General features: G+C 32.1%; 3 non-coding genes across 3 annotated transcripts; 2 read left to right on the top strand and 1 right to left on the bottom strand.

Moving 5' to 3' along the window:
* Positions 1-4,932: 4,932 nt before the first annotated feature.
* On the top strand, positions 4,933-5,004 carry Trnaq-cug (transfer RNA glutamine (anticodon CUG)). Its single transcript has one exon. It is a non-coding gene; the product is annotated as a tRNA-Gln (tRNA).
* A 2,751-nt stretch (positions 5,005-7,755) lies between these two features.
* On the top strand, positions 7,756-7,827 carry Trnaq-cug (transfer RNA glutamine (anticodon CUG)). Its single transcript has one exon. It is a non-coding gene; the product is annotated as a tRNA-Gln (tRNA).
* A 2,342-nt stretch (positions 7,828-10,169) lies between these two features.
* Positions 10,170-10,241, bottom strand: Trnaq-uug (transfer RNA glutamine (anticodon UUG)). The gene has a single exon. It is a non-coding gene; the product is annotated as a tRNA-Gln (tRNA).
* Between the last annotated feature and the right edge of the window lie 6,502 nt (positions 10,242-16,743).

The raw sequence follows: 16,743 nt of genomic DNA, 5'->3' as shown, positions 1-16,743 counted from the left end.
TGAGACTGACCTATGACTGGATTATAACAGAACTTTTACTGGACTGATATGCATGAATAGACCTTTTATAGTACAAATAGTATACAATTTCTCTCAATGGGTCAACATAAAAATATTAACTGCTTTTACTTAGAAAGTACACAAACATTTATGCGATAACGTACATTTTCTAATATTATCCAAACAAGGCAATATAAATTTTAAACCTTATATTTAACAATCATATTAATAATGACTTTTCATTTCATCAATATAGAAGTCTTTACCACCAGTGTTTGATGGCTTTTTCATAATAGACAAGGAAAGGTCTATGAATAATGGCAAATACAGATTTATGTTTGATCAATTTTATAATGACCAAGATCATGAGTATTAATGCAATCTTCATAATGTTGGTTGTAAGGCAGTTTCCTCCAAAACAGAGGGTGGTAAGGGTAAATAAGTAAAAGACTAAAGTTTCTAACATTTGTATTTTTCAGTGTTCTATGTCCTATCACACAGGTTTGTCTATTTACAATTATTGATCCTTGGTCCAAAGTCTGTGCCTCCAGGCTCGTATTCAGGGTTTGGCAGAGGTTAGATCAGTTCTAGCATACGTCCTTATAGCTTGGTAGTCTATGATATTCATGCCTCAACACACTCATGCAGGCACAACACATCATAATAGTGGTGTGAAATGAGTGAAAATAGTGTGAAATTTATGTGATGAAATACACACAAATTCACATCACAGTCACAGTCAGAACTCGTAAAAATACTATAGTGTAAAATTTGTATGACAAAGTATGCATAAATTCACATCACAGTCAATAGTCCAAACTTTATGTATTGTCATTTTATGGTCTTAAGAGCCCTTTTCGGGACACCAGGTCATAGTTAGCAAAACCGAGACATTTGACAATCCTTTAATAGATAAACTGGAAGCAAGTTTTAATACGTTTCACCCAGCATATTTATATCGCACTTTGATGATTTATTCACTAATCTAAGTGTGTTAAATATTAAATGATCTCAAAGAATTTTACCATAGAGTAAGCACACATAGTGAAATCTAGCATAAAATAAGATAAATACATTTAGAACCATTATTACATTCATGTTTCCGGGCATGAACTCACTAACTCATATTAAAATGAGGTTCATATTTTAACAGTAGGATAGGAAAACTGGTAACTACAATATTCAGTAATTGGTTCTGGTTATTTGTAACTATTGTTTCTATATTGGATGAATCACTGCAATATACTAGTTCAACCTGACTGACCTCTATGAATTGCCTGATGACCATGTTACCTCTGATGATCACTCTTGCATACTTGATATTTCTACCATAGAACTTTTACATTCTAATTCGTCATTAGGTCTCTATGGAAATGCCCACCTCTATATTTACACCCTCAGGTATATAGCACAATATCAGCTTCCTTTGTTATTGAATCCTGTAATTTAGCATGGTCTCATTGCTTTTACATATATAAAATACAGAAATTATGTTCATACAATAATATAGATCTATAGTTTCCAGTTAATAATGTAAATGTTGTATCTCTATGTTTCAAATGTTATGCAATTAATAATTTAATCATCTGTTAGTTCAAAAATGTGATTAAAATCAATGTAAATAAACTAGTGACAAAATAAGGCTCATTTTTCAACTTACATTTATTTAACCATTTATTTCAATATATACACTTACAATACATAACAGTAAAATAAACAACAAAATGGCTTATTTTATAATTTATATGTTTTTGAAAATGAGTAAAGAACAACAGAGCTTGTAAGTTACAATACCAATGAGGGATGACAGTGCATTATGTTGTATTGGTTTTCCAGGTTATTGTTTAACAAGAAACTCCTTCTCATATCGATTGCTCAACAAATAAAATCTTTATCCACCACTATCATGGTCTTCGTTTTATCACTTTAACTAAATCGATATGTCTCGATGTAAATGGCATCCCCACTATGATTAATTCCTGTAAACACAATGCATATCTATAAACTTACCCAAAACAATCCCAATAATTATAGCAACTTTCATTGCTCACTAAAATGCAATTGTTTGTAGCTACCCTTCACAATTACTTTCTCTTCTTTGCATAAAGTAGTTTTCATCTTTATTTTGTATTTTCATCAAAGAGTACATTCACTACAAGAGTCTTATGTATACAAACAATTTATATACAATATTCCAAGTAAAGGTTGTTCCAGCCTGGAAGTATACAACATGGTCAGGGTCTTTAGAGTTTGCATTTTCATCTATTTTTTTATTACAGTCTGAGGCTCTGGCTGGATATCTCATCATGATTGTAGAAAGTCAATGCTCCCTACTTCTACTTTGACCACCAAATAGACCCCCGACATGACATAATAATGCAATGACATAATAATTTATTATTATCGTTGCTAAGTTAAACTACCAACTACGATTAGCAAGATGTGGGATTGTGTGTTGTGCCATGCTAATTTACCAAACACATATTAATCAGCACAAAGTACAATAACACATAATAGTTCAATGGATCTATGCTGATATTGGTGATAGGGGTTGAGCTCATCACAACCCAAACTTCCGATTAAAGAGGCATCGCATCCGACATTAATTTTAAGTCCTAAACTAAAGATTACAATTTGCTTATGTTCAGAGGCAAAGTGGATACCATCTAGCATCTTAGGAATGAGCTGGTCACAACTAAAAAAAAAACCCAGTCTTTGCACCACGCATAAACTGTACACAATTCACCACTTGGGACGAGAAGCAAGCCTGCAATAATACTGTGGAGCAGGACTAAGTTTAAATAGTAAATCCAAGTCCTCACATAAGGTAAAAATATAATTTCGGCACAAAATATTTGCCTGATTCCTCAGTAATACATGTTTCAAGACCCTAAAATAGTTGAGTATAAAACATATTTTTTTCAATTTTTCACAAATATTTAGTCCAAACTAGGAAAAATCCAATATTTTACCAGAGGTCCAAAGACTACATGTTTATTGCCATTTAAGACAATTCCAGCAACACATTATATTTATAAATATTTCAAACCAACTGGTGCAAATCTCACATGATACAAAGATTAATGGGGATTGGAAATATTTTTGGAGATGGACATTTGCATAGAAATGTATAGAGAGTAAGCACGATTTTTAATTGTGGCTTAAAATCTCCCCATGTTATTCTCATAGGTAAAACACCAAAAACACCTCTTTGTCCTATTCTATCTATTGGCTTGAGATACAGAAAAACAGTAAATAAACATTTAAGCACACTACATAGGTTTCAACTTTTGATAAAAAACAATAATACAACATAAAAATCAAATACTATTTTAACATTATTTTAAATGAGTACAAATAAATCAAACAGTTATCATGAAAATGTTATAAGTCTATACTTAATTCCATTATTTTAAAAGTCCATTATAAATGTTCTAAATTTGTGATTTAATCACCAGACATCCCTATAACTCAAAAGAATTATATTATTTTATATGAGTACAAATAAATCAAACCGTTTTCATTTGTATGCCAATGCATTGTAATATAATATCAGCATTAGTAAATAAAGGTCTGTTTTATTGTTTACAAATATTCATATCTCAAAAAGGCTTGATATACAACAAAACAGCTAAAATTCCAGCCTACATACTACATGGCCTTCTACATAAAGCATAAAAAAGTTTAAAAATGTAAAACCATTTACCAGTTTCTTTTGTATGTAAATGTGTTATAATATAATTTCAACAATAGCAATGGTTTCAAACTCCAGGTGTTACCAGCACGGCACTGTCGGAGGCATGACGATGTTCAAAGTGATGCGCCTCCTATCACTTACATGTTTGTCTAGCTTCTAATAAAAATATTTATAGCATGAAATTTATGCATTAAAATTCTACATGAAATACTGTTTAATACAATATAAATATAATTTAATTTGTGCCAATGTGTAATTATTAATTATGGAAAATATAAAAAGGTTACTTTGAGTAAACATGAAAAAGTGAGTAAGCGAGGATTTTTTTTATTTTTCAATCAGAGAAAAACTTTCAGTGGAAGAAGTACAGATGATTAGATGTTACTCAATTTTTGTTTCAAACATTTTTTCATAAGACTTTTAGTTTGTCATCGCTGGGGATCAGAAGTGTGCCTATGGGTCAGGAGCGCACACGAGTTCGCGTGCCGAGAGCCGGGTCTTTAAAAAAAGTGGCCAAAAAAAGCTCTTCATTTCCAGACATGTTTTTCAATATTAATAACATTTTTTTACCAAAAAAGTGGCCCCATATAGCCTCTAAAACGCCAAAAATGGGGTAAAATCATCATATTATAGCTATTTGGGGTGTTTTTTCACCAAAAAAATTCTAAAGTCCTAGGTCCAAAAACGCCGAAAGTGGGGTCATATTGCTATATTATATCTACTAGCAATCATTTACATCATCAGCAATTACAATAAAACAAATATACGTTGATCATTTAAGCGTTATACTTATTGATACTAAGAGACAGGACAAGTCTACTTTCTTGTTTTATTCAATATACATTTTGAATATATTACAATATTGAACTAGAAAAACGAATGCATTTTGGTGTTTAATCAATCGAATGAGTTATTGGTGATTTCATACATGATCGTTACTCCTTAGTAATGTTCGAATTTTAAACAATTAGATTTTCACGGTAGTTGGTAAATAAGCTAATATTTGATTTTTTAGGAAGTTAATATTTTGTGGTTTTATAACCGTGGTCCCCTTCCGGGAGTACAACAGGGAACGTGTTAACATTATATGTATTCCTGTCTCTTAATTAATATTTGTACTAAAGGATATTTTGAATAAATCATTTATGCGACTTAAGTGTGTGCCTAAATACGGTAACCGACCGCATCATAATTCATTATTGCGCAGTAAATTGTATTAGATGTAGATAATCAACGGTTCCATGGTGTAACGGTTAGCACTCTGGACTCTGAATCCAGCGATCCGAGTTCAAATCTCGGTGGAACCTAAAGTTTTTGAAGATGATGACCAGACGCCTACTGAGAATCGTATAAGTATACTAGCTGTAACCCGCGGGCTTTGCCCCGTTTAACTTCTTTATTTTCAAGATTATCTCGTTCGCATGGCTCAATCACGTCCTGGTTGAAGTTTGTTCGCTACGCTCACTCACCTTTAGGTTGGAGCTCGTTCGCTACGCTAACTCGCCTCCAGGTTGAAGTTCGTTCGCTACGCTCACTCACCTTTTGGTTGCAAATTAGCTGTTGTCATAAATGTAAAAGAAATAATAGTGCTGCACCCTGTTGGTAATCCTTGTAACTTTAATGCTATTGAACATCATAGAACAGAACCAACTTGTTTAATTGAAACAGCTGTTAAGATTCAATAATTCCATTTCTCATAAGGTTAACATGGGAAACTCCAGAGCCACTGGGGCGAAGCCCGAAAGGATTTTTGAAATAAGAATATGCCTATATGTTAATCGGGAATGTGAGCTATCATCATGCCAAATTTCAGCCCAATCCGACCAGTATTTTTCGAGTTTACTTTTCCCATACACACATACACACATACAGCAACCACCTCTTTTTTATAATAGTATAGATAGATAGATTAGGGCCATTTAAACATAATATCCTTTTGGCTAATTAGATTCACTGTATAATGTAGCTGTTCATTGTAGTCCAATGTGGGCAGTTCAAATCAATACAATATTTAATTATTGTTTAATCAATTAACTTCTATCGCTTTAAAACATATTAAAGATTATATAAAGCTCAAATAGGTGCACTTTTAATTATCTCGATGTAATTTACAGTTTAAAATAAAAGATAAATAAACGTGGTGATTTGTTATCTCCCACAGAGATACAGAGGAGCATTAGCATATGCTGACTCGCGCCGCGCCACTGCTGGCGGAAAATTAGACCCCGCCCTGCTTATGGATAACATCTTGCTTTACTTCCGAGCTTCAAATCTATATTAGAAAACTGTGTAAATCGTTTGAAAATTATCGATTTAATTTTTTTATAGTCTGTCGTAAAAAAATCTGTATAATTATTGTATTTTCTATTCCGTGGATCGTAAGCACTCAGGTAATCGAATTAATTTAAATATGAGTGTCATCATAGGTACATTTTTAATCTTAGGTCAAAAGCCTGAAAATGTGATATGTTTTATGAAGTCTAATAAGTTGATAGCGACCAAAGAGATGAACATTTTTATAGAATCTCAAATCCATAGCTGTAACCGTTAAGATGCTATAGTGTTTTTCAACGCATACAGAAATATTGACTCTAAACGAAACAATCAAATTGCTAATGATGATTCCGTTTCAGCAATAATAAATTTTAGATTGGAGTGTACTTAGAGATAAAAAAACTGTTTATTTAAACAGTCTATTTAATCGTAAAACTATTTCACTTTAGTTTAGATGTTTTATAAAGTAAATAATAAAAGTCTTTACATGAACAATTATTATTTGAATTTTGGATAAAAACTACAATTTGATAATTTTATTGATTGTACCCATATTTTTATTATTACACGTATATGTTTCTATCACCACCGTCGGATGGATATAGTTTAGACCACGCCGGGATTAACATAGGATATTCGATAAAACATTGTTGCTTAAACATCACATTTGAGCGTTCAATGTATATCCGAGTTGGTGTTATGAGACCTACAGTAGTGTATGCATCGACCACATAATTACTGTTATTATTCTAAAATGTTATCATGAAATTCCTCATCCAATTTAGTAATGAAAATTCATTTTATAAGAAACAAAGGATAACTCCAATTGTCATGAAACAGTTGGCGACAACTTTGGAGAAGCAATTGAAACTGTCCAACCGAATTTCCGCTAGCCACAAAACGCTCTTTCATACAAACGACAATGCTGCCGATATCCTTTTAAAGCAACTTTTTGTTCTACTGTCACTTTAGAATTACATCCAAGGAGCCATGGTATTGTAATTATTTTCTTCTTAAATGTACATTTTTCTTTTCATATAATCTTAACTAAAATCCCCAAACACACTGGGGCATTATACATTTGTGATACGCAATATTTATTTTTTACATCTGTAATTTATTCGTAAAAGTGATAAGTTTAGTGTAGTACGACTTTCCCAACGTCGATGGTTTAATAGCGTCGTTGAGAGTTTTATATTGTTTAGATATTCTTTATCTGTGCTATTAATTTTCCGAAGTATGTTATTTTAGCAAGGGAACGGTCCTGATTATCCCTCAACAGAATGTGGTGCTGTTATTTACAGATCTTGTCATACACACTAACACTTACTCGAACAAAACCAAACTGAAATACTATCGATTTGTATACAGCTGAATATATTAGGTCTGATAAAATAGCACAGTACTGACAACTAGAATAGAGGGGGCATAGCATTTCGACAAAATACTTTTGTTTAACTGTATCATCAGGCGTTCGGTGTCGATGGCATGTACAGTACAGTGTACACCCTAATATTCAAACACAATGGTTAAATCCATGCTACTGTATTGATATTTGGTGGCGCAATTTAGTGTCCACCATTCGAGAAGTATCAAGAATCAGCAGAGTTTTGGAATTGGTTTATAGAGACTTGAAACTAGTGTAAGAATAACATAAAGTAAAGTTTTGATCAATTTCCGTTTACATCACAAATATAAAAAAAGTTATTGTTTTAATTGAATCTGTTAATATTTAGTCATAAAACTTAAATTTGCTGATGTGCAGATTGTCAAATTAATATCGAGGTTCCATGGTGTAACGGTTAGCACTCTGGACTCTGAATCCAGCGATCCGAGTTCAAATCTCGGTGGAACCTGAACATTTTATTTTAAGCTATAGTATATTAGGACTGTTTTGAATTTTTACATTAACGTTGTAACCGAATTGCACATGTCTGCAAACTCTAACTTACTGTGTTTCGTCGACGGGCTATAGAAGTAGGGCGGGTTGTTCCTAACAATGTATACTGGTTTGTATGCGTATGCAATTATTTTGGAATAAAAACTTACATACTGAAGTTACGCTACTTAAATGCCACATTGATAATCTTTCATACATAACAGCACAGTACTTTTAATACAGAGGTTTTAACCACAAGTTTGTGTTTAATGTAATGCAAAATTGTAGTAAATACGAATAGTGTACGAGGGCCAATTAACAACCATTCTCATTACGTTTTATCACTGAGATATATCGGTAAAGAGATTTTTACAGTAAAATATACCATAGTGCCGGTAAAATTTTAGAAAATAAAACCCCCCAAAGCCTTTCTTATATTCAACTTGTCTATATTTACACCATGGAATGATTGGTACCTCTTGTGTATCATAAGGTCAACACTAAGGTGAGCAGTAAGACGTTACTGGCATATAAATCCCTGGTTAATTAACTAATGGAATTAAATAATTCACTATTTAACCGACCATCTCTAAAAAAGTGAATACTAGAAGCTATATAAAATATCGTGCATGCACTTTAACTCAGGTAATGTTTGAGTTTTGGCGTTTAAGATCTTTTACCCTTGCAAATATTTAATAGTCACATTTTATTAAACTAATACCCCCGCCGCAGCAAACCTGCAGACTAAGCGAATTTCCATTTGCCTGATTGGATTTACACTAAATTGTCTCCTTAAAAATATCACATTTATCCCTATTTAAATGGAATCAGTTTAACACATACTTAGGTTTGCTGCAACAGGGAGGGTAAAAGTGTTTTTTTTTATGTAAAATGTTAATAGTTAGTAAGAAATAAAAACATTTTCCAAATTTGGGCAAAATATGTTAATAAACAAGCAAACTACAACAGTTTACTTATTCCCCATAAGAATAACATGAGAATTTTAAATTTACAATTTTTTGGAATTTTCTCTGTAACCATCAGGCGCATTATAACGCTTCAATATACTAAATTATTTGTTTTTTTAAGCTCTACAAAATTGTTTGGAAAGAAATTGCAAAATTTTATGTTTTTTGGGTCAAAAATGAGAAAAACCCATTTTTACCCCATAAACCCCCGTTCCCATTGTCCGATCATGCTGGTTCGCAAACTCGTTCGAATAAACGTAGGTTTACACGTTTGTACCAAATTTCATCAAAATCGGATCATTTTTGCTCGAGTTATCGCGCTAACGGACACATATATATATAAATATATATATAAATATATATATATATATATATATGAATTTGAACGGATGGTGTTTTTGGCCTCTAGGGACCTCAAAACGAAAAAAAAATCGGTCCCGGGTCCAGGTCTTACCATGAGTACTACGGTAATAGCTTATTCCCTATATGGGAAATTCGCTAAAAACCTTTAAATATATTAAAATTATATTATAAAATATGAACGAAATATCGGTGTATCAAGAAGCTTGCTGTCGCGCCGTGAAGCATTAGCATATGCTGATTCGTCAGATAGCTAGCGGAAAATTAAACTTCCAACCGACTCTAATTCTGGGTTAATGCCTTCTAAAACTGGATTAAAACTTGTAGCCTAATTTCATTAAAATTGAGTTATAAAACAATATAACATTAACTTAATACTAGCAGAATATTTTTTTACGTTTCATTGGCAATAAAGAACAAAAACTGATTTTCGCTTTATAGACTTGATTTCACTAATTTTTCTGTATTAGTAAAAATAGTATTGGTAAATTCGTTGAATAAAATGGAATTTATAAAAATAAAGTAATAATCATGAATGTTCATTCCTTGACAACTTGTTTTCTGAAATATCCTCCAACTAGCAGCTTTCAACGTAGTTTATGTTATTTGGTGAAAAGTTTATTGTAAAATTGATTTATAATTTCGCGGGTTATAAAACTTATGCTTTATTATACAGGGTTAAATGTATAATTGTAGTCTAATAATTTTTCACTCAGCACATTAAATTTATATTGAATCCTACACAGTATTAATAAGATAAGTGTTGACATTTTTTTGGTCCAACATATAGGCTTTTAGTAGAGGTTTTGTCCAAAAGAGTTTCTTATGTATTGTGTTAATTGTCCAAACACCCAAACACATAATTTTCTAAAATAATTTCTCACTTATATGGCTTGATGGACAATCCACACCCCATTTGTCAAAACCAAGATAAACCAAAATCTCTAACTTACTCTAGGTAAGTTAACCTACAGTCAAAATAAAATTTATCAGGTTCCACCGAGATTTGAACTCGGATCGCTGGATTCAAAGTCCAGAGTGCTAACCATTACACCATGGAACCGCTGATCAAAACGACGTTTGATTAAACATTTAAACCTAGCAGCTTAAAAAACTTAAGTACTCTTATTTCAAGCATAAAAAGAAGGGCTGCTTACCTTGTAGGCAACCAGATCCCCTTATGGGTATTTATACCGGTATTCTAGCAATTAAATATTTAGCATCTATAAGATGTGAGCTTTACTGATTGTACATTGTGTATGTGTCAAATAAACAAACGTTTCAAATAACATAAAATGAAGCAAATAGGTAGGTACGTATTGTTTTGAAACCCATAAGATCATACATTTTATTTTTATGTTTTCAATTTCGTCCATCATTAGGAGGCAATTTTTATTTTGTTCCTGAATGTAACTTTATTTAGCTGTGTAGCTATGAAACTTCTGGCGGTTTAAAGATTCAAAAATTAATCTTTAATAAGAGGAGACATTGTTGAACGAATTGTCCATAAACCGGTTTCATTACGTTAGAAAACACATTTACAAGGGTAAAAGTAATCGACCATTAAATTTTAAAAGTATTCAAAGTTTATTTTTTATTTTTGCAAATTCAAATATGTAATTATGATTATTATGTTTAATGCTACACTGAAAATTAGGTTTAATTTACCAAACTATCTAAAGAATATTATCGACGGCAACTTTAAAAACACTATCTTAGTTTTTGAACATTTTATGCTATTTGCATTATAGCCTTGTCTTAAAAAGAGTGATTTCATATATTGATAATTGCTCAAATATAATGAAGCTCAATTAAAGATTATACGCTAACATTAGAGGAGGCTGTATGCCTTCTAAATTGGCAAATTCTTCGAATTTTGAGAAATATTTAATTTTTTTAATTTTTGGAACGTAGTAGCAAGGCCTCTTAATGTTGTCGTATGAAAAAATGCAATCTTGAATTTAAAACTTATGTCACTTTATCCTAATAATAGTGAAGGAGTACGCTAATTTGACCTATGCTCCTGACAGTAGATAGAATCATGACGAATTGCTACCTCACTTATGCTGCACTCTAGTGATAACTCCAAAGAAGTTGTTACAATCTTACTATTAGATAAACTTTATACAACTATTGGGCTAGGTTGTTATGTAATGTTAAAAAATAACTACCAATAAGAGATGCAATTTTAATACTAGTTTGCATTTAAAAAATCACCTTTTACAAAAAATACAAAAAGACACAGTTTCGTCACTAAATATCCCCAGTCTATGTGACTATAGATGCGTTGGACAGATTTAACACGAACGAAATTCCTTCATTCCCCCCTCCCCCCTTCAAATATTCGTATGTAGGTATGTCTAATAAAACAAAATAAATACATCATTGGTAGGGTTTTAATTCAGTTTATAATTTTGGACCAAATAAGTTTCCGTGAAAGATCACATTTAAAAGACGTTTAAGGTAAATCTTCCAAAGAATTTTCAGTTATTTTAGGAAATTAAGTTTACAATTTAAAACAACTAATTTAGTTACCAACTTGTTACCTTCTATCTCGTAAACTTATATCTTTGATTTACTTTTTTATATAAAATATATTTGTTTAACGTTACAAAAATCGCACTAGGTACTATCTTTGACTTCCAATAGTCAATGGTACTATGTTACGAAATAATGAGCTTTTAAGTTTTTTTTATGAATTTTATGTTAAGCTGTTGTAATAATCTGTGATAATAATAATAATAATAATAATAATAATAAATGGTCTTTATTCAGCAAGCGTTTTTCAGATATTTACAATTCTGCTTTACAAAACAACTCTTGTCATTAACCTACTTAAACTATAAATAAAAACAATCCATCAAACAATCTAAAAACAATATAAATAATCAATCTTCTCTGTGGTGGTACAATGTAAAAACAATCAATGATAGCGATCTTTAATAACAATCTATAAAAATAATCTATAAAACAATCCATAAAACAGTCTATAAAATCAATCTATAATTTAACAATCTTAAAACTATCCAAAAATCAACTATGTACAACAACAATAGTTTGTAGCAAAGAACTCAAAACTCACCCAAATATGCTTTTAATCTTTTTTTGAATGAGTTAAGAGTGTTGGCCCCCTTTACCTGATTAGGGAGAGCATTATACAAGGCGGGACCGAAGTATGAGAAGGCGCGCCTCCCCACCTCATGCCTGACTCTGCGAAAGTGTAACAACTTGTCTTGCCTCGTGCTGCGGGCAGAGACATCTCGACGAGACAGAAGTCTCTCACACAGGTACTCAGGCTGGCCGAGCTCTATAGCTTTACGTATCAGGCTGCAGGTTAGGTATATACAAGTTTTATTTATCTGCATAATTTGCGCAGCGTTTCTGTACGGAGTTATGTGATCTCTTTTTGTACAATTGAAAATAAACCTAAGTGATGAGTTTTGTAGTCGTTGGATTTTATTCAGGTCACCTTTTGTAATGCTGTTTCCGTAAGCCGGAAGACAATAATCAAAAACAGACAGTACTAGGGCCCTTACAATTTTTATTTTGGCATTTTCAGGTAAAATTGTTTTTAATCTATATAGACCTCGCAGCCGGCCAAGGGCTCGCTGACACATGAGGTTTACATGGTCAGATAGCGTCAGGTCTTCATCAACAATTAATCCAAGCATTTTCAATTTGTTGCATATATTTATGGCCTTTCCATTTATTTCTATCTGTCCGCCATTGCCTTGTTTAATTTCTTGTAAAGTATCTAAGGGTGCAATATGGAGAACTGAACATTTCTCTTGATTCAGTTTCAATCCATGGCTCTTTGACCAGCCAGAGATCGCATTCAGCTCATCATTAATGGCATCAAAGGCCTTTGCGTAAGAGGCTTTATCATAAGATATTCGAATCTGACAATCATCTGCATATAAATGTAAATTGCTAGTTTTCACAACACTTGTAATGTCAGCAGTATAGATGTTGTAGAATATAGGTCCTAAGCATGTTCCTTGGGGAATTCCTCTTTCTTTTGACAGGGGAGCTGATATTTCATCGATGATTTTTGTTACCTGACTTCTATTTTTGAGGTACGATTCGACCCAATTCACTGCTGACTCATCAAATCCAAAATAGTGTAGTTTTGCTAACAACAATTTGTGAGATATTGAATCAAATGCCTGGGAATAATCCAACATGACTACAGAGCTGCATTTACTAACATCCTTCATTTCAAAGAGATCACTCATGATATTTAAAAGGGAAGTGCAAGTGCTATAGTTTTTCCTGAAGCCTGATTGTTGTTTTGGTAAAATGTGTTCTGTTTCAATAAATTCAATAATTTGTTTTACTACAATTTTCTCTAAGATTTTAGATAACGTTGGTAGTACAGATATAGGCCTTAGATGATCTACATTCGTCGGGTGTTTAGTTTTGGGCAATGGGCTTACAATACTTTGTTTCCAAGCATCTGGAAATAACCCGGTATTCAGTGACTGATTGATCAAATGGGTGATTGCTTCAAGGCAGAACGGACTCGTTGATTTAATCATGAAAATATCTATGCCATCATTTCCTTTTGCTTTTGAGCTTATACTGTTAATTGCATGTTTTACCTCCAGGTCCGTTACATTGACAAATTTAAATGCTTTAATGTCATTCATTCTGTTGCCTCTATAATACTCAATCACGTTTTGATCTGGGCTAAAATTAGATCCCATGTCAATAAAATGCTTATTAATCTCATTGATGCTTGCAAAAGAATAATCATTTAGTTTACTATCCTCACCCCCTATACTGCAACTTCGTATGACTGACCAGAACTCATTTGGTTTTTTTGAATCATTCAGGGTTTTTATGTAATATGACTTCTTCGCTTTGTGTACTAATACATTTAAATGGTTTCTAATCGATTTGTACTGCTCCCAATCACAGCTATCTTTAGTTTTCCAATACTTCCTCCTTAATTGATTTTTTATCTTTGACAATTCGTTTATTTCAGTAGTTCTCCATGGCGATTTTTTCTTTTTAACACGCCTATGCACTATGGGAGCATGTTTATCAAAAATTATCCTTATATTTTGAGAGATGAATTGTTCAATTTCATTCACATTTAAAATTTGTTTAACACATTCCCAGTCCACTGCCGCCATATCTCTTACTGCACTTGCAATGTCAAATTTTGAAAAGTCTCTGTATGATACCATTTTAGTTTTCATTTCATTCAGTTCAAACTCAATGCAGCCATGAATCATTTTGTGGTCAGTTATTTTAACTCCCCTATGGTCTCTTATGTTTGAGGTATCAATCACTCCACATCTAATTATTTTTGTGGTTTTTTCGACGATGACGTGGTCTATAAGAGTGGATGACTCGGCAGTGACCCTGGTAGGCTCGTTTATCAGTTGGACTGTATTTGTACTTTGCAAGAGGCGTTAGTTAAAATTATTAATACAATGCTACCGAAACTTGTTAATCGGCAATTGAGATAGGGATTCTGTAACTTACATCCCTTGTTCAATTTGTTTATTTCATCATTTTTTTTCATACACCTAATCTGTGCTTTAATCATACTGCATTAGAGTTTTTTTTACTCCAGGACCTTTCTCTTCTAATATTTACTCTTTATTTTTTACTATTTTCATTACCCTAATGAATGTATTTATTGTGATAATACCTTTGTGATTTACTGAAATATTCACATTGTTCAGTCAAGTAGAAAGATTTTCGCTTACAGATAGGTAAGGCATTTTTATAAAGTTTAGTCTGGGACCGGGAATAAAAACAGTATAAATTTGCATACGCTGAGTCAGGTGCACCAAGCCCTGGTGAAAGATAAAACCTCTGTTTTTCTATCTGATAACAATCATAATTAATTACTTTTTCTCTAAAGCGGATAGTAGTCTATAGAAAAATAATTTAATTACGAGATAGATCTAATATTTTGAGTAAAATGTTTACTCTAACAGCACCAAAGGAATTTTTACTTGCATGATAAACATAGAAATAAAAAGATTGGTTTATAAGCTGAATTAAAAATTGTCAACATACACTTTAAAATAAATTTTAAAAGGTAAAGTAAATAACTTCGTCTTATACCAAATATTTTTTATGTTATCTGAAATCGCACAAAATATACCCGTTGTAATAGCGGAGGAGTTTTGGAAATGTATGTGTCATTTTGTAAAGGAAGTGTTCTTTCCAGATCACTTGTTCTGAAAAGAAGACATTTTCAATGTTCAGTCACTAATCCCTAAAATGTTGTTCCCTTCCTTTCTTTATATTTTTAGATAAATTAAAAATACTCTCTCTAGACTCGTTGCAGCTATGACAATTGTTGTTATATACTCTACGAATATATTTTACTATCATTATTTATCATACTATAGTACTAGATATTATAAAATGCAATTTACTATGGGAATTGTTGAATTGAAACTGTACGTATAATACGTTGTTATAAGGCACATTTATTATCACGCCAACAAAAGATGCTGCAAAATATGTTTCTCACACAATTGAGTTAAACCTAAGTCCTATACTCTAATACTAGCAAAGTCTGTTTGTCTGTCTGTCTGCCTGTCTATAATATATATTATATATATATATAGAAATCCAGCGGAAGGGTTTTGACATAAGTTTGGAATTAGGAACTTATAGCTTTAAAAGCATGATTGGTGACAGCCACTACTTCGGGAAAATTGGTATTTCGCTACACAACTAATTTTAAAATTAAAAATTTTACATTGGCCTTATGGGTTGCTGATTAACAACTATGTTGGTTAAACGTTATATCAAGTAAAAAGTCAAACATAAAGTCAACAAAAGACTTGTAACATACCGTATGTTTTTAACAAGCTATCCACATTATACAAGTAAATTATAAAATACAGTACAAAATGATAAACATCAGTTGTAACTAATGAGCAAAGATACACTAAAGATGACTCGATATGGGGAACAAATGAAAAATCCCTACTTCTGCCTACAAAACAATTCGCAAGAAGTGGTCATCGTGATAACACTCGAGGCTTTCTCAGGTAGTAATGGAGATTGATGGACGTCTGACATGCGATCTCGTAGCTGATAACACTACTATGATAAAGGACCCTTACAGCACCATTAAGGTTAAATATAAACACAACAGATTTAGATGTAAGAGCATGTAGTAACAACTTAGTTTACATTGATGTGAAAACAAATATTTAGAGATGTAAATGTAACATTTGTTCTTTCTGTTATAGGTACGTACCTGTTTCAAGAGGTTACCAGAAACTTTGTAAGATCATCCTGAATTTTATTCAATATTATCTAGAAGTCCTCTATGTATATGTAATGTGCAATATGCAAGATGCATCAACAAAGCAAACCTGATTGTGTTATTTAGATGAGCATAGCATCTGGTCAATACTACTAGCACAGACAATATAATTCAACATAATAATTCAATATAATTCACAGACAATATAACTGTGCTACTAGGTTCCTTTGAGTTAATTAGTATATGTACTCCTGCCGCCGCGGCTTTGATAAAATAACATGTGTATATATAAAGTCTATGATAACATTCTTAGTTTACA

Source organism: Macrosteles quadrilineatus, unplaced genomic scaffold (assembly GCF_028750875.1).
Source record: "Macrosteles quadrilineatus isolate MER2022 unplaced genomic scaffold, UCM_ALF_1.0 Scaffold_1__1_contigs__length_201487025, whole genome shotgun sequence".
NCBI lineage: Eukaryota > Metazoa > Arthropoda > Insecta > Hemiptera > Cicadellidae > Macrosteles > Macrosteles quadrilineatus.
This window is presented reverse-complemented; position numbering and strand designations above follow the sequence as displayed.